Source organism: Branchiostoma belcheri, unplaced genomic scaffold (genome assembly GCF_001625305.1).
Source record: "Branchiostoma belcheri isolate BF01 breed outbred unplaced genomic scaffold, Haploidv18h27 scaffold29, whole genome shotgun sequence".
NCBI lineage: Eukaryota > Metazoa > Chordata > Leptocardii > Amphioxiformes > Branchiostomatidae > Branchiostoma > Branchiostoma belcheri.
Genome location: NW_017803898.1, coordinates 723,934 through 744,185, shown reverse-complemented (window position 1 = coordinate 744,185; position 20,252 = coordinate 723,934). Strand labels below are relative to the sequence as shown.

The following is a 20,252-nucleotide window of genomic DNA, read 5'->3' as shown; positions in this document are numbered from 1 at the left end:
CCTTTCAGTACCTCTTCACTAAATGAGGGCAGTGAAAAACGTCCTTGGCCAATAGGAATTGTCCGCCCACCTTGTCTCGCTGACAATCTGCTCAAAGCCATGACTACAAAAAAGAGACAAAATTATATGACACCAATACGTTTCTGTCCATATGTTCGCTTCTTTCAAAGTTATTGCAGAGTTTAGGATTTGCTATGTCCTGATGTCGATACTATATTTCATCTAAAATTGAACATAACATGTATGGTTTTTGTTGAAAAGGAAAATACGTACTAGATAAAAGTCCATCGCCTGACATGACACACACACAAAGACACACAAAAACAAAACTCAGAGAGAGAGAGAGAGAGTGGCAGAGAGAGGGCAGAGAGAGCAAGGGGAGGAGAGAGAGTGGAGAAAGAGAAGAGAGAGAGTAGAGAGAGAGAGAGAGAGAGAGAGAAAGAGAGAGAGAGAAAGAGAGCAAGTAAAAAAGTATTAAGTTAAACATAATACTGACCACTAGCTTCAAACCCGGGCCCGCGAAGCTCAATGGACCGACCGTCCGGCTGCACGGCCCTCAGAGCCAGGTTTGCAGCTCTATCTATAGTTGTCAAGACACCAAACACCCGGGCTTTGTCCTGAAACACAAACAATAATGTGTTTACGTGTGTGAAGGTTGCTCTTCCGGGAATATAAAATATAGAAGAAGAAGGTCTCCCGTGCTCTCATGTCAAGCGTAGGGTGTCCATCTCCAGTTCGTAGCCTTTGGGCGACACACAGTTGTGCAAGGGCGACACTACAGCAGGGGGCTACTCCGCTGGTAGTGCTGTGTGTTTGACATTCCCACACTCTTTCTCATATGTGCTGAGTGCTAAGCAGAGAAAGAAGTGTGTACCATTTTTTAAAGTCCATGGTATGACCCGGCCGGGGTTTGAACTCACGACCTCCCGGTTAGAAAGTGATTAAGTATATAAAAATCAAAGTTTGATACCTCTTGTTTCTTGTTCTCCACCGAATCCACGAACTCCTTTCTCTCTGCGTCATCAAGCCAAGGATCCTCTCCACTTGACCCCAAAAGGTCACCGAGGTTTGCCTGAAGGTCACGTTCGATGCTGTGTCCCTCAAGGTGAGGGGGACTCAGAAAATCCCATTGTGATGAAAGGACCGAGAATATCGAAGAGACCTGAAATTTATGATAAAAACTGTATTTTTTCAAGGACAAGAAAATATCATTTGGTATTGTCTGGAATCATCATATCTGGATTACCCAAAGGAAAAAACAATTTTTTATATCAAAATAACAAAATTTGACCCCCAGCCCAATTTTTCTATTTTTGGTTATTCTTAATAACTCGAGGCACTATAACGAGATAATACCAACTTAGATGGAAAATGTGGAAAAAATAAAGTAAAAAATCATATAAAAATAAGACCTAACCGTTCAAAAGAGTGTTAAGTTGCCCACTGTCTGTTTCCCGCGCCCCAAGACTCTCGAGTCCTTGGAGCAACCTGTTTCCTACGTAAATGACGTCGTCCTAGAACAAGCAAAACTAGAGTTCCACGATCTCATACCTTCGCCAAATGATGTTAGCCTTTATGAATAAGAAATATACTAATCACCCAGATTATGCAAATAGGATCCTCAATTGCATGAATTATATCAGTCTGTTGATCATATTCTCCACCAAAAGACAGTCTTATCTTAACAAAGAATGCCATTTTCTCATAAATTATGCAAATGTGGTCCTTATTTGAATAAGTTATGTTTAATTATGTTCACCTTCACTTAACTTTCAAACACCCCAAGTATGAAACTCCAGGCAGTTACCACTATGCAATTATAACATTTTCTTATTAATTATGCAAATTAAGTCTTCATTTGCATAATCGATATTTGCCTGTGTTTCTCTCGTTCTTAATAACATATGTTACAAGCTTGAACTTCCTATCATGGAATGCAGCTGATTTATAGAATTTCCTCATTAATTATGCAAATTACATCAATATTTGCATAATTGTAATATCATTATGTCAAGCATCACTTAAGCTACCTACATACCAAAAATCACGATGATCCATCAATCGGTTCTTGAGTTATCCTCTTTTAAACATTTGTCCTTTAAACCCCCCTGCAGTTCTAGAGCAAGCAACTAGGGGGCTCAAACTCATGTCACTTCATCCCCAGCACAAGAGCTATCTACCATCTAAATTTCGTCACCCTAGCATGTCTGGATCATGAGATATCAAAACCGGAAGTTCTGCTGCAGTACCATGACAAGCCGCCAGGGGGCCCAAAATCTATTCATTTTGAGGTCTCATCAAGACCTACCCACCTACCAAATATCAAGTCAGTCCATTTAAGCCTTCTCAAGTTATCGTGTTTACTACACACACACACACACACACACATACACGAACGCCTCTGAAAACATAACCTTCTTGGCGAAGGTAATTAAATGCAAGCTTACTTACGGCACGTAAATTAATACTTTGAATCAAACATGGTTTTACTATTTTGATGTGTGGCGAAAGATGTGTACTTAAAAATGCATGCATTCCCCATACTGTATAATATAAATCAGCTTCTTGCCCTGTTTCAAAACATAATATCTTTAACTGGCTTTGCATTCAAATAAGCATTAAAATTAATTAGAAAATATGCAACAAGAAAATCCAAAACAGAAAAAATCAATAATAGAGATAAAAGATAATTTCCCGAACTTACCTGAAACTCCTTGAATAAGTGCGGGACTCTTTCGTACAGGTTGACGAAGATTCTCAACGCAGCGCCCAGCTCATCTAAGTCCATTGGTTCCAGTAGTGCCTTTATGAATCCATTTATGATTTCCTGGAACTTCTGTAAAATAGTATTATATATCATTCGTATTCAGTACAAGATAATCAGCTGTTCATTATCAACCTCAAGGATTGAGGTGTTCAGGAATTCAATATTTCCTAGAACTATCGCAGAGTGAAACTCGCTGTCACCAAGTACAGTAGGAGCATTGTCAATAGATAACTTTAAACAATGTCTAGAGTTAGAAGTTCTAGGGTTAGGTGTAACAAGTCGATCGGCGTAATATCCGGCTGCCGCCGCGCCGCGTACCTGCGAAGCTGGAGTGTTACGACCAAAGGCTATACAGATACAGAACTACTGGACTTCCATGTTTCATATTCCAGACATTATCGAATGTCAATGAAAAACGAAATAAGATGAAGCACACGTAAGTCTAATGGAGAGCGTGTTCAAGAAAGATGAGGAAAGGACTCCAATCTTTCGTACCTTATCATCAATTGCCACCACTACTTGTGCACTTGTGTTGTCCATACCAGTCCCTTGTAGTGCATCAATGATAGGTTTAAGCTTTGAAGGCACCAAATCGTCCTGGTCAGGTCCGGGCATTTCTGTGCCACGCTAATGAAACAAGACACATATGGCTAGTGAATTATGTTGTTATGATGTTCATAGTTACTTAATCCATCTTTGGGTCCATATTTACAGTATCGGAGTTAGTTGAAGTTGTACCTTTTGCTTTTTTTTAAAGGTTCATCACAGCCATTGTCAATGATCACAGTAAACGTATCAGTCTACGCGTCTTTACTTTAAAAACATAGTACTCACTTCTACAGCCTCCGTTGTATTCGTCACCATCGGTGTTGCTGTTGCCTTTAAGTTAGAAAATAACCGTATGAAAATATTATTACCTATAATGTAGTTAAAGCAGGTTGAAGTTGTAATGTTTAAAGTCATTGCACTTAATATGCAGGTATGTTGATAAAACAGGAGCCCAAATGTATTTCTGTGAATAAGTAAGTGCTCTAATCACCTTATATTTCGTTTCTGCATATCTAGCCTTGAATCTAGTCGTAAATACAATGTAACTAAGTCGTATGGAGTATTATATAAAGTTTCTTGAATTGAAATATGTTCTATTCTATACAATACTGGGCAAAGCCCTATCTAGGGCATCCCGCCCAGGGTGCACAGCTATTGCGGCCGGTGGGGTACGGTGAATAAAAATGTGCATTACAACAAAACAGAACAGAATATAAACTTTCCGTTTCTTGCATGGCTGCAACTAGCAATACCTGACTTACATCTGTGAGACGGGGTGGCCCAGGTGCAGGGCCAACCCCGTCTTGAATGTGTCAATAGATTGTTGTACTTGATGATTGTTGTACTTGAAAATTTGTTTCAGTACTTGAATTCTATCATAGGACACAAAACGAGACACAAAATGAGACACAAAAGACATTTTACCCCTGAGTCTCCCCATAATTCTTCCTCATCTCTAGTACCACCGGCGTCTGTAGGTCCGGCCCCGTCCTCTCCTACCGCTTCTGAATCAAGAGACTCACTACCGCCGATGTCGAAGAACGAATCATTCTCAGCTTCACCATCAAGGTCCGTAGTCTCGTTTAAGGTTGGAGCTGCAAAAAAAAAACAATCATTGCCTTTTAGTTCAGTTTATTTATCATTAATGTTTTAACATATATTTATTGGTTACAGTTGCTTATGATCTCAAACGTCCAGTTTTGCTTAGCTAGTTTCTTTATTACAGAAACTTTGGATAAGAGGCCAATATAATAACGATGTGAGAAAGATATACAAAAGCTATTATGATGGTTTAAGTGAGGTATACAGAGGCTACAATGATGATTTAGGCAAAGTATACGGGGAATATAATGATCTTAAGCAAAGTTTACGAAGGCTATAATGATGGTTTAAACCAGATATACATAGGATGAATATACATATCTACCTATGTACTCTTTCAGTATGACTTCCACCTCCTCGCTGTCCGCATACACACCCACAGCCCGGATGGTTACTGTGTACTGTAGGGGCAGGAGGTCGTGTAAGGTCACGTCTGTGGCCGCCCGGTCAACTGAGACGGAGTGTGTTTCCTCTTCAGAGACGCTCCTGGATGACCTAAGCCTTAAAACACTTTAAAGTGAAAGAATGGAAGATCATTTTTATGTCATAAATCGTGTTGTAAAACAGTAATAGTATTAACCTGATAATAATCTATAATTAAAAAAACCTGGTAATTTGGTGCTTGCGATGTAGTTTTGCAACAAGAAAACAAAAGCTATTTCAAATTTATTTCCTTAATGCAGTTGTGTATGTCCTACAATCAGCCTAGTAAGTCAGTTTTGACATGTGATTTTGTTTGACTGTTGCAAATAAACTTTAACGTGCACCTAGAAAGTCAGTTTTGACGTGATGTTGTTTGACTGTTTAATTTTTTAACGTGCACGTAGATACCAACAGTATTCAATAATCTTTACCAAGGAATGTATATGATTCACAAAGAGCATGGCACTTTGTGTTCTGTCTAATATATATATAGTGTAACTGCGTCTGAACCACCATTGGTTCCTCAAATGATTTTAAAGACGGCATGCCACTACAGAAAGATTGTATCTTACCTGAAGGATACTGTGTACCCCGTGATGACGGCTACAGGAGCGGTCCATGTCAGATCAGCAGTGGTCGGGTCGACATCAGATCTCGTGATCACGACATCTGTTGGTGCATCGGTAACTGCAATTGAAAAACAAAAGTGTCCAGCTAGCCAGTCCAGCTAGGGCCAACCCCTCTCCTTCCACCACCATTTACCTCCCCAACCGAACTCAAGTACCCACTCTTACACCTGGGTGGAGTAATATAATTTGTTCTGCAATGAAGCATTCTAAGGGGGTACGTATAAGTCGTGTTAAAAGCTGGAGCAACTAACAAATAGCATTGGATAATCTCCATGGGTGTTGCAGTTATTATTTTCAGTACACGAACAATGTAATGATGTCCTTCACTCGTTATATCTTACCTGTAATGGCATTCAGATAGACCACTTCGCTCTCTCCTAGGGCAGTGGCAGCCGAGATACCAACAGTGTATTCCGTGCCTGGGGATAGACCTTGCAGGACAACAGAGCTAGCAGATCGCTCCACTTCGATCGTTACTGCGTCACTCATGCCAGAGAACGCATTTGCATATGTGATGACGTAGTAATCTGGTAGATGCCCTGGTGGCGCCCAGGTAAGACTTATGGAAGATGCTGTTACCTGAGATACTGTCAGCTCAGAGGGTGATTCCGTGTCTGCAAGGGAAAATGGCAAAACAACGCTGAATGGTGCTGAGTCAGATATTATGCACTGAAATTATTGCCTTATTCCTTCAAACATTGCTGATTACTGTGACAATACATAACATGTATACACAGATGATAAGTTTATAATAGTAAGTTAGTTATCCCCAAATAATACAAGAGTCTACATGTAACAGTGGGGGGTTCATAGGCGCTACCAACTGACCCGGCCAAGTGGTCTAGACCTTTTAGCTGAGTGGTTAGAGCGTCGGAGTCTTAACTGGTGCTCGGGTTTATAATAATACAAGCAAAATGACCAGGGACATGCTATGTGAACGTGTTTTCATTGCCTGCGTTGCAACAGGACCCAGAAAATAAGGAGTACAGATGTAATGACTATTTTACCTGTGTGTCCACGGGTCAGTACGCGGTCACTCGCTTCATACAGTGTCCATGCCACCAGAGAGATGTTGTAGGCTGTTGAAGGTAGCAGCTCCTGGATGGTGTACTCCTCCCTATCCGCCGCCGGTAGGGTCACAGTTGTGGCCGAGTCCGCGTTGCCTTGGAAACCGAGCGCGCATGCGCAGTGCGTGATGTTGTACCAGGTGAACCTGGCATATGGCTGGTTCCACGTGACCGTAAGACTCGTGGTTGTTGCCATGGAAACGACGAACGACGTGGGAGAGTCTATGGCTTAAGAAACAGAATAGAATTTTATTGTTAACAGTAAAACCACGCCTTACTCAAACACATTCAGTGATGTACTACTAGTACATGGTGACAGGAGCAGAGCAGACCATGAAATTGCAACATTATGAAACCCAACACCAGTCACCATGGTGAAAGATGTCAACAAACCATGTCATCGGTCAGGTCAGAGGTCACTGTTTGGAGAAGAAGAGGAAGAAGAGGAAGAAATTGAGCAAAAACAAAATTCGGTAAACATAATAAACTGACCCTGAAAAATTGGATGTATAATCAGGCAAGGACAAGGCTTACCCGTGCTGACTCGAAGAGTAACAACAGGATCAGGGTCCCCGCCGTCGGATCGCAAGACGTTCACGGCAACGGTGTACAGCGTGGCTGGCGTCAGTCCAAGGAACTCAGCGGAATGGCCGTAGGAGAAAACCGGAGGGAGTTCTGAGCCATCGGGTGCGGACAGACTGGCCATAAACGCCAGATGAGGCGCCAGGGGTGGGGACCACTTGAAGGACAGCAACGTCTCTGTGACCTCCACGACCTCCAGATCAGTGATGGCATCCCGCTCTAAGGAAAAGGTAAGAGGAAGAACATGTCAGACTAAAGATAAGAATTCGGAGGTCCCAGACCTCCATAAATTATTTAGATCTTGGGCGATGGTGAATACTGTATATTCTCTTCTTATTCACCACGGTGTCTACAAGACTTTCTTTATAGGGAAACAACACCAGGTGTTAGCTGTGAAGAAGGCCATGTAACAAAAAACACCTGTGGAATAAGAGCGCGCTACCAGATGCAGAAATGTTTAATAAATTGACCTGAGGGCCAAGCGAAAATATAGACACACAAACACAGAGAGAGGGGGGGGGAGGGAGACCAAAAACAATACCTCCATTTTCCTTTGATGTAATTACGAAAAATACCTGTTGTGACGGTCTGTGTCGCTGTGTCTCCCTCTATGTACGGGCTGAACAAGTTGATGACAATGTTGTAAGTTTTTCCGGGTGTAAGACCAGTAATATTAGTCCCACTCGAGTGCAGCGTTTGGGATGAATTAACTTTGCTCTGGGTGTCATCAGAAGATACGCAAATGACGCTGTACCTGTTGAAAACATGGGAAACAAATTTGCTTAACTTTTTGGCGACGTCTCAGGGAGGAGCCTAATGGTAGAGTATTGTGTGCAGTTTGCAAGAATTCTAGGAATGGTACAGGTATTTTGTCCACAGGAATGGAATGTCCAACATGCATGTCCCTGACCCCCAACTACGCCCACATTCCTGGAAACCCTTTGGAAGACCTCTCTGCCCCGGATGGCCCTACTTTCTGTGACCCGGGGCTCAGAATGGCACTGGCGATCAGCCACACTTCCATAGGTCGAACCACTAACTGCTATGCTATCATTGGTTGAGTTGCAATGGACAGATATGATATATTCTATCGTACCAGATGGGGAGGTTGGTTTCGGCAGGCAGATCCAGCAGGGTCAGAATCGGTGTCCAGGTCAGCTGCACAGACGTTTCTCCAGCAGAAACTGACAAAATCTCCGGTACAGGCAACTCTATGGGTGACAATAGAGACAATTGTATTCAGATTGAGCATATAAACGAATTCAAGATTGCCACTCTATGGGTGACAATGAAGACACGTAAGCATATCAACAGTTCAACAGACGTGCCCTTCATTTCACAAACTTATTACTGATTGAAAGTGACAATGCCTTGCATGACAGCATCACTCGATACAACATGAAATTCACGACTCTTAATATTCCAAGGAGGCATGAGATCTCCAATTTTAATGATATTGGAATATCAATTTGGTCTTGATATCTCCAATATCAAGCTCAGATGTCCTGCTATATGCGTGCCTTATGGGGAAACGCATACTATCAGACAGAATCGTAAACTAAAGAATAACGAATACAACATAAAATTCACAACTCTTAATATTTCAAGTAGGCGGAAAATCTCCAATTTTATATCAGGCTCAAATGTCCTATTATGAGTGCCTTATGAGGAAATGCATAGATAGAATCGTAAACTTCAAAATAACGAATACAACATGAAATTCACAACTCTCACAACATGAAATTCTCACGCCTCCTTGAAATTATATTTCAAGGAGGTGTGAGAATGTCATATCAATATCTGTAACTTTTAGGCACACCTGTGGTTGCTTTTCCAACGCCAAATCTTTCCATTGCACCGTCCACAACAGTCAACTTCAGGCGGTACTTCATTCCGGGAAGGAGGTCGGTGATCACCCCCGGATTCTCGCTGAACGTTGCCGACGCCATTTTCCCGGAAGCCGTCTCGGTGTACGTAAGTTGTGAGTGTGACGTCATGATTCCGTCATCGTTAACTGGCAGCTGCAGGCTGATGCTGTTGGTGGTGACGTCATCGACGATGACGTCAAGCATTGGTCCATAAGTAACTGGACAAAAAGAAATAATGAAATCAATAAATGCTCAACAGAGTGTCGAATAAAGAAGGAATTGAGGCACAGTGTTGAATTCCCACACACAAGAACTATCTTTATCGGTGGCCACTTATTTGTTGTTGATAGCAGTTCAGCTAACGATCATGATAGTACGAATGCTGGCAACAATGTTGTAAAAAAGTAGCCTCTACCAGGCTTCGGGAGGCGGCTGGAAAGAGTAGAAATCGGCCAAATAGAGAGAGATCATGCCGGGGGGCGGCAAACTTGTCTCTCCGGCCGACCAAACTCCCCCGACATGTTATCTCTCTATTTGGCCGATTTCTACTCTTTCCAACCGCCTCCCGATGCCTGGTAGAGGCTAGTAAAAAAGTAGTCCTACCTTGCCCGTGACAAGTCAGAAAGTCGAATCGTAGGCCAGGGCCGTGGCTTCTACGCCAAGAGATGGGGTGGATTCTAACAGCTAATGCCGTCACAGGCTCCTCTAGAATGTTCTTCGCTATTGTGTGTCCGTCTGTGCTGCCATAGAAGATCTAAAGTGCAAGGAACAACACAGAAAAGAAGATTATCTGGAACATAACATTTCTATTGTCGATTTCAACTAACTCAACAGTTCAATACAACAAGCTTAGCTGACATCCAGCAAAATGTACCAAAACCTTACCGCTGGTAAGATGTGATCATTGGGGAACTCTTCTACATTCAATTACTGTTAGCTAGATATATAGAGTCATTTGGTTCTACATATCAGAAAACTGGTTGCAAAGATAAGAACATTAACGTTACATATAATTGAACCACAACTAAGTCAAACTTCTGACAAATAGAGAGATATTGGAGGGATCTTCATGCAATCCTCGTCTTCCTGGATTCACCATGTCTACTTCTGTCTATATCTCTCGGTCAAAGCCATTTCCTGTCTCTGACCTGTCAATCTCCACCCACCCACGAACGTACCGTCAATCTAATATGTCAGGACAAGCATACACACAAACCCACAGCTCAGCCACTCAAAACAATACTTCCGTGCGCAAAAGAAAGCAAACTGCAGTACCTTCTCCTCGCAACTTTCCTCATACGGCTTGAACTCAACTCCATCTACGCTGTAAGTCATCTTGTAAGACGAGACGTAGTGTTGCTCGTCGGCGCCTTGAGTCAGGATGCCGATGATGAGCTTTGGCGAGGAGAGAGTCACTCCGATCCAGATGTCATCGCCGGCTTGAAGACTGGAAATAGGTGGGATCCATCCACCTCCTATGGTGGTGTCTATTGGTAGGGATAAAAAAACGGTGCGCCAAAACAGTTACTCAAAGATTTTGGGAACGGTCAGACGTTTCAGTGAGCATCCACTACCTTTCGTCAGTGACACTAGAGAGTTGTCAGAAAAGCAAATGAAAAAGATTCTTCGCATTGTATTGAGAAGTGTTATTGATAGGTATGTGTCTCATGGTATATTGGCCGTTTACTACACTTAGATTTAGCAAAGGGCTGCTAAATTTCTAGAGAATCAACTTTGTTGGTTATATTAACATGCCATGGCCATCGAATATCATACATTAGTCGACAGAATCTACAAATTTCACTACAGAAAAGTTTTTACTGCATAGCATTTTGAACTGGATACAATGTACCAGTGAAACAAATTACTTTTTTTACCCTTCTGCATATTAATCTCGTGCCAGCGTGGCGTCGGGTGGTGTAGTGGTTAGAGCGATCGACTACGAACCAGGAGACCTGGGTTCGATTCCGAGTCGTACCTGGGGCATGTCTGAACATGCGCCCCGACGTTGTGCCCTTGGGAAAGGCACTTTACACGAATTTCCTCACTCCACCCAGGTGTGAATGGGTACCTAACTTCGGTTGGGGAAAGTCGTATTGAGGTCACCTGGCGCCGAATGGCTGCCGTATAGACCCTTGCGACAGTTCCACAATATTTGTGGAACAAATATGTCTACCATATGTATCATTTGATTGTTGTGATTTGTCTTGATTATGTAATACCCTGCATCAATTCAGCCGTATACAGGCTGCGACTGCACGGGTACTGTTTGGACAATAAAAACCATTTATTATTATTATTATTATTATTATTATTATTATTATTATTATTATCATTAATCCGTATATATCTATGCTACTGTAACGTTTGGGAATAAGGCCTTTATAGGAAATGATAAACTGAAGCAAACTCACCTGTGAAGACCTGCACTTCACAAAGTGTCAATATTCTATCAGGACCAAGTAGCTGAATTCCCACGTATCTGCCTCTCATGCCATTACACAAGATTTCCAAACTCGGAGGCCAGGTTTCAGGAAACCGGTGCTCCCCTCCACACTTTGGGTTATATTTTACTACAGTCGAGTCACCAATGTGGAGTTGAAAGGGGTTGATCCTTTCTGGTACGAACAAGCGGTTGAAAACTACAACCTGTGAGGTGACGAGGTGGTATTGTGTTTAGTTTTTTGTTTATTTATTTATTAAAACAAATACTTGCAGCACGAATGGTTGGGTTGCTTTTTTTCAGCATTTATTTTACGAAGCAACCCTATCAGAAACGTGTAACAATAAAACTTATCTGCAGTTTTTTTTAGATAATTGTGTTGGTTAACAAACAAGGCTTGTTGACGTGGAATCTGAGGGTTCCTGGTTCGAATCCCTTTCAGGCACCAAAGTTGTGTCATTGGGAAAGGCACTTTGTAACTATTTTCTCACTTGACTCGACTGCAAATGAGTACCTAGCTTCCGCTACATAGACCCCATATTTTGAGGAGAGTCACATGTAAAGTCAAACATTCCACAACCGTGACTTAGCTATAAGAGTTGTGGTCCTTACCGGTGTGATCATGAGTGGATCAAACCTTACAGCCCGGTCTTACGCAGCTTCAAAGTCTGCTATTGTGTTACACCTAAAGGCGATTTGCGAAACAAACAAACAAACAAACAGACAGACCTTTTTAATAGGCAGCTGAGCTTCCAGGTCGACCCGCCACCACGGGTCTATATCATCTGCGCCTGTATGTGTGCAGGAGCCTTGGAAGTAGTCTGGATTAGTATTGCCGTCGGTTGCTCGGTTAGCCGGTCCTTCATTCTGTCCTGGATGTATACTCGACTGTGTTGACCTCTTTCCCAGCGCAACGTTAGTCAGTAGGTCGGTAGAATCTACAAACAGAAATTATAAACATCATGAATTATACCCTTGTTATCATATTTTACTTTGTTAAATTCACATTAATTTAGACATGTTTGTATGTCTTTTAAGTTAGCTATAGGATGTCTTTTCATGTGTCTCTAGGGGAGTCGATCTGGGAGAGGAACATACTGTTCCTGTTACCGACTCCCCTCAGAATTTCAATTCTGTTTGTTAGGCTACATCGTGTGAAGGTAAACAATACGCATTTGCTGGGCATATGTTGCCCTTCTGATGATTTATATATAATCTATAATCATGACTACTTGCCCAATCAAACAGATTCTGTGCTTCTTCCAGCCACACCAAACATTCAATTTGCTGTTATAAAATTGATTATTAAAATTGCGTGTGTGATTCATTAGATAATGTTACTTGTGTATATGTACATCTTGCTTTAACTATTTATTGTTGCTTCTATGTCATATGTGGAGTATGTGTTAGGTGTGCACGTTATCAGCATACTTGCTGCTTAGTGCACACTTTGTATTGCCATGTTACAATTTCTGAATAAATAAATAAACAAACAGATGAATAAATGACTACTTGCCACAGTGCAGATCCTGTTCATTCCTGACCAGTCCGAAAACCTCCACGTTAGTGGCTGTCCAGTCAATTACGTTGCCATGGTGATTACAGAACGCCGACCAGCTTGCCCCTATTTCAGCCTCAGACAGGACGCGGTCCCAGAGGTTGACCTGCGACAATTTTATTTTAATTAGAGCATGAGAAAAGAAATACAAAACATCGAACATGAGTTATTACCAGGGAAAGCTTTTTGAGAAAAGAAATACAAAACATCGAACATGAGTTATTAACAGGGAAAGAAGTCAACCCCAGTAGTTTGTTACTAGTAGTTTCTTAGGAGTTATCAGTAGTTCTATGTGTACTAATTGACTGTTTTCATACCAGATGTTTCTTTTGTTCCTGAAATTAGCCCTCGGGCATGAGGTTGCAATAAAACAATTATTAACAAGGATATAATACTACAAAGAAATAACAAATAAATCTGTAGTGGGATGTGTCATCATGTGGCTGTAGAGTCCAATTTTCCCCCGTAACCGGCACACAATATAAAGCAGACAAAATGGGATCAAATTAATTACAACTAAAAGTGCACGTCCTAGCGCACCCACCTGCGACAGCTCGCCACTGAAGGCTTGCTGCGGCTTGAATCCTCCTCCGAGCGTGTCCTGGTCCTGACCAAGGATCCATATGCCTCCACGGTCCACTATTCTCCCAACGCTGAGTCCAACGCCTGAGGCCTTCGGGACCCCGTCGACAAAGAGTTGCCAGCGTCCTTCAGCGTTGCTCCAGGTTGCACAAATGTCGTGCCACGCGTTGTCATGAATGGGCATGTCAGCCAAGTCAGCCATGTCAGTCCACTGGCTATCTACATGTAACTGGAAGAAAGACATACACTTCATGACATTTGCTATACAGTACTACCTATATGTAATACTACGGATTACGAAGACTAAAAAGGCCTTATGAAAAAGGGCATTCAGGCCCCCTTCTATCTTGAGAGGTGTTGCAAACTTACGCGAAATACGTTGCTTCCACTGTACACGAGTATCTCGTTATATGATGGCCCAACAGCGTAGCTGACCAGTCCCATGGAATGGCTAGGGTTCATGCTCGTGCGTACGTGAAGGCACAACGTGAAGCTGCTCAGGTCCCGGTCGAGTGTAGGCGACATCCTGGCGTAGTTGTCAACACTGCGAGGGGCGGGGAAAATGATCTTCCGTGGGTCAGGAATGCCTGAAAAATATTTGATATGATTTCTTGAGATTGTAACAATACAATGCACATCGTCTACCAGATACCTTTGACCCAGTGTTCACGTCACACTTCAAAGAAGCCACGTGACAAGCCTCACTTGGTCAGTCTACTGAGGAAGATCAGAGTGACTGGTCGAAAGCTCTAGGTGAGAGAACTTTTTGTGTTAGATCTAAAGTTTTAACTCTTAACATGTAACTACCAACACAGATAAACTTTCATGACAGTTGTTGCTGGTGTTGTGTCCCACACGTAAAATGAATACAGGGCAGATAATTTTCACTTGAGTTAAGTGAGGAAAGTCGTGTATAGTGCCTTTCCAAAGGGCACAAGATCGGTGGCATGTCAGGACTCGAACCCGGGAGCTCTTGGTCGTTACGCCACACGATCCCACTATAAATAAAGACAATGCCTCGAAACAAAGTCAAACTTTAACTTGTTAAGTCATGTTGTGGACCATTAGATATGAAGCACTAAACCAAACGTGGACGCAGAAAGTAACCTACCTCCTTTTCCTCCCAAAAAGTTCACTTCACGTATCCACGGCTGGTTCCCCGAGTGCGTGTGAGTAATGAGCAACTTCCAGAATCGAGCTATAGCCGAGAACCCACCAAACTCCTGTTATGAAAGTAGTATAATGAAGAGAATGTATAAATGAAACCAGAGAAGTACCATTTGCAAAGCAAATGCATAATGTTTACCTTCGGAAATGGTCTGCTCTGTTAATTCTTACTCAAACACATTCGCATACATGTACTACTGGTATATGGCAGATCATGAAATTGCCCATGGTCTATCTGTAAACATGATTGTACAAAACCTATTTCCCCATTTCTGCACTGTATAGAAAAGATTTATTCCTAATTTATCTTGACAAACTTGAAAAACATCAGATTCTGTCCTAACAGATATCTACTTAGCGATTATTATTATAGAGTTCCACGACCTCAAACCTTTGCCAATTTCGTATATTTCAATTCTCTTTAGTCAAGATTTGACTAGTCTTCCATGGTTCAAAACATGTAAACATACAAACACACTGACAGCACAATTAAAAGAGAGTGAACATACAAAATCAGTACAAATTATATACAGGTTAAACAAAACGATCATGACTTAACCATGTTTGTATTATTCAGTTATTTATGTTTAACTTTCAGTTATACTGATTTTTACTGATTTCTGTTATGTACCTTGTATAATTTATTTTTCTTGTGCATATTGTAGTCCCACTGGGCCCCCTTGGAAACCAGCTATCAGCTGAAGGGACTACCCAGGTGTCATTGAAGATTAAATAAATAAATAGATAAACTTAATAGTATATAACTAAATAACCATACCTGTTGCGCCGAGATTCCTGGTTGCACGGTCGTCACGATCACCACATTTTCCCAGCTCACGGTGGCCGCGTCATGATCGTGATAGTTGACGGACCTTTGAAACTTGAATTCTCTGACATCGTGGGTGGTGTCTGGATAGTTAGTGATGCCAATCTTGGACACTGTGTGGAGCGTCTTAAAGTCGAAGACGATGAAGTATGGCCCGGGGCGTTGGGGGTTCCAGATAGTCGAAGGGTTGTTATCAAGAACATTTTCGGGACCATTACCAGAAAAAGACGCCGACGCATCCATTACCCAATCCAACGATCTGATGAGCCACCCAACACCTTTTTAGGTAAAAAAAAAATTGTCTCATGTCTGGTATATGTGACAATACTTAAACAATAATTTCTATTTGGGACTGCGATAGCTCAGTATTGTTACGTCAAGGTAGACATCTGCAAACTGAATCTTCAAAAGGCTAGTCCACAGAACAGAGTCAGCTGGAGAGCAGCAATCAGGCCAGGGCAACATTCCACGTCCAACCCTCGAGCAACGAGGACCACAAGACGTTAAACGGATAGTGAGTGAGTGAGTGAGTGAGTGTTAGTTAACAAATTTTATTTCATATATAGCTGGGTACTAGGACTTTCGAGGCCAACAGAGCAGCTGCCATAAAGGAGAAGTGAGAGAGGAGGAAACAATGCTCCATCCCTGTTCATCCCAGTTATTTTTTTCATCCCAGTTATTTTTTTCATCCCAGTTATTTTTGTCCATCCCAGTTTTTTTCCACTCTATCACAGAGTGGAACTCGCTGTCACCAAGATCAGTAGGGGCATTGTCATTAGATAGCTTCAAACAAAGTCTAGAGTTAGATGTTCAAGGGCTAGGTGTAAAAAGGCGATCGGTGTAATGTAGACAGCTGCCGCCGCGCCGCGTGCCTGCGAAGCTGGTGTGTTACGCCGAAAGGCGGTTATACCGGCTATACAGATACAGAAGCTGGTGTGTTACGCCGAAAGGCGGTTATACCGGCTATACAGATACAGAAGCTGGTGTGTTATGCCGAAAAGTGGTTTTACCGGCTATACAGATACAGATTCCTTCCCTAGCAGCATCTGCGGCCGCTCGTGTGCGTCAAAATTTGGTCTTTATTCCCACATGAGGACCCACCTCGGCAAATGATGACCAACTTACGCCTACTCATCTGTCGCATTGACAGGGGATTCCAACAACAACATGGACTGCCATGACCTGGAGTCATCAGAGGGCAATAGGAAGAAAGGTACCGGTCGGCCAAAGAACACCTGGCGAAGAACCTTTCAAGAGGACCTCAAGAAGGCAAACATAACCTGAGAAGAAGCTGAGGAAGCAGAAGCCGCTAGACCCTGATGAAAACTTGCTGCCCAATGTGCCTGTAGGTACTCTCCAAGCAGAGGTAGGGTTTTGGGGTATTTTTAGCGTGTTTTTAGGCTTTTTTATCGGGGTTTCTCTTTTGCACTGAATTGAAACCCCAATAAAAAAAGGCCTAAAAACACACTAAAAATACCCCCAAAACCCTACCTCTGCTTGGAGAGTAGACCTGAGGTATAAGGTAAGGTCTATACTTACGTTTTGAGTTGAGACGAGCGTTTAGAGCGGTGTCCTGACTTGTTGAAGCTCGTATCTGGTCATCTGGAAGCCTTTGGTTCTCCAGACCGAGGGTTTCCGGGGAGCCAAGGCAGGATGGGGACGCTGTGAAGACGGAAGTGCAGTCATTTTAAAATTTTTTTTTTAATCCTTTATTTCTTCATAACAAAATACATGTATATACAATAGTTGTGCAAATATAACAGTCAGGTAAATAGAAGCCTTGTTGACATGTTCTTACACTGCCATTTCTGTACACAACTTGTTTCTTACAAAGGGAGATTAACAAAAAGACTAAGGGATATACTACTATATTACAGAGAAGTGACCACACCTTCATAAGAACACGGCAGAACAGTTTTGCCCCGAACCATGTAATTTTACTAAGCACACGAACACGGCCGTGTTCAGGTTAAGTAGCTATTATAGAAGACAAGGTACATTTTATTGTGGGTTGTTCTTTTTGGCGACGTCTCGGGGAGGAGCCTAATGGTACAGTATTGTGTGCAGTTCGCAAGAATTCTAGGAATTGTACAGGCATTTTGTCCACAGGCATGGAATGTCCACAGGAATGTCTCCCAGCTCTGTTTGTTGACATGCCCACATTCCTGGAAACCCTTGGAAGAACCCGTCTGGATGTCCTACATGTACTTTCTGTGACCCCAGGGCTCGTTCACTATACACTCAGGGGAGGGGAGGGTACAAGGGTATCCTCAAAATCATGAAGTCATGGCAAACAATTCTCCCGCCAACCTACTCCTAACCATATAGTTGGTGTGTGTGTGTGGGGGGGGGGCAATGTTGGGGAGGCTACAAGTACATTCGGAAAAGTGTGACAGGGCTAGGGACGTATGGATGACTACTTATACTCCTACCTGTACTATCAGGCTCTTCGCTTGGACACGTGAAATGGTTGATTCCATCGGTACAGTCCTCACGATATCCCCGACTGCACTCGTCGCCCGTGCAAAAACCAGGGGCTTGAGGAAAAAAACGATAAAGTTTATTGCAAAATCATGCCCAAAGGCTAATTGCTTTTGCTTTTACAATCAAGTATACAATACAATAATGTAAGACAGACAACAACTGTCTGGGAAAACTTCTACTACTACGCTAGTTATTACTATTACTACGCTAGTTATTATGGGGTTCGACTTCTTCTTTGAAGGCAGTGGATAATGACCACCCCTTTCCACGTAATAACATGGATCTATGTAACCCCCCCCCTTCGGTAAAAACTTGATTGACGTCTGTATAAACAGCAAATAAAGGATATAAATGGTAGGACCCCCGGAGATGTATTGGGAAAACCCAACGGCTCTAGTACTGTAGACTACGTCCTTGCAAGTGAAAATATTCTCCTCCATAAACAATAACAAAGCAAAGTGAAGTCAAGTTTATTGCACAACGATTGTAACAGGTACAATGTATGGCAGATAATAATTAAAGGTTACTAGCTGGAATGGGTCTATCAAAATTTCACATATAGGTTCAAACGGGTAATATGTCTCTGACAGAATGTTGAAAAGAAACTACTAAGAACAAATATCATCCGGAGGCTAATAGCAAGTACATGGACAACATTATAGCATGTGACAGCGCTAGTCTCGTATCTGAAACTAATCTAGAAACAGGAAGATATTACAATGTAGCCCCTGACCAAAGATTTTGCCCATTTTGCCCACAGAAAATCGAAGATGAATTTCATTTTATCATGGAATGCTCTAGATATGATGTCCTACGTGATAATCTATTCAAATATCTCACTTCAAATACGACAGATTTCAATAGACTTGTTGCTACAGATAGATTTGATTATATATTTAAATGCAACAGCGAACACAATGCAAAAATAGGTAGATACAAAAGACTGTTTTGTTATTAGAAAGAATACTGATTTGTTGTCACATGTACCCATAGATAACTCCGCCTGATTGTAAAGCCTAAGCTAACTTTTGATTATTTCTTTTCTATATATAAGTTGTTAAGTTTTATTCTATACCTATCTATTTTACTATGCTACTTATTGTTACCTACTAGTATTTGCCATACAATGTACCCTGTACAATTGTCGTGCAATAAAGTTCTTCTTCTCTAACTTGAATTCGACTTCTTGTTTGTAAACTGTGGAGAAATTAGGATGACATTTAATTTGCAGGTGATTTAAGTATAATGTAACAGCAATAAATATTTTGGTTTGGTTGTTCCGTTGTGTTTGTATGATTGATTATCTGTACCTTCTGTCTATATTATTTATTGTCATTTGATATGTTTGATTATTTGATTAGTTTGTTTCACTTTCACTGTTTAATTTTCATTGAATTCCATGTTGTCCAATGTGTATGTATTGTTGGGCTACCTTGGAAATCAGTCTATCAAAGACTGAAGGTACCACCCAACCGTTTTTAAGATTAATAAATAAATAAATAAATACTCACCTAGATCGCAGAATTTCCATTCCGACTTGATCCCATTCACATGGTCTCTGACGCCAACGTACCAGGGAGGACCACGTACGGATAAGGACTCTGCCCACTCCGTTATCGGCTGCAGTTCCCCGCCTCTTCCAATTGCCAGTTTCCCATCCGCCAGGCGAACCCAAAATTTCTGGAATGATTCCTCTTCAATGTTGACTGAAATTCTTGGTCCACGCACATTTATCTCGTAACCCGTCATTCTACTCAGTTGGATTTTGCCGTCCCTGCCGTAAAATATTCGGTACCTGTCATAAAAATCATCGGCCCAGAGATGAAGCTTCCACGCAATTGTACCATTTGTCGGTTTGACATAAAATGTAAAAGTGCTAGACTGCGTCACCGCCACCGTCAGTATCCATCTACTAGTTGTTGCAGTTGGAGTTATTTTTATGCACCCTGAAAAAAAGGACATAAATATTGTCAACAGACAGTTACATTGATAATCACGTCTTCACGGAAAAGGATAACTATATATCATTATCAAAAGAATGACTTGGTGATAGTTTTCCAACAGGTGATAAGAATTCTAGCAGTGTTCAAGATACATTTTGTCTGGGAGCACATTTTGATAGAAAGTTATATTTTACGCACACACACACACACACACACACACACACACAGATATATATATATATATATATATATATATATATATA

The 20,252-nt window shown here is 41.8% G+C and overlaps 1 long non-coding RNA gene across 1 annotated transcript; it reads right to left on the bottom strand.

Moving 5' to 3' along the window:
- Nucleotides 1–531: 531 nt before the first annotated feature.
- LOC109473138 lies at nt 532–1,487 on the bottom strand. Its single transcript, XR_002140409.1, has 3 exons — nt 1,418–1,487; nt 971–1,162; nt 532–617 (listed from the first exon to the last, which is right to left on the bottom strand). It is a non-coding gene; the product is annotated as an uncharacterized LOC109473138 (long non-coding RNA).
- Between the last annotated feature and the right edge of the window lie 18,765 nt (nt 1,488–20,252).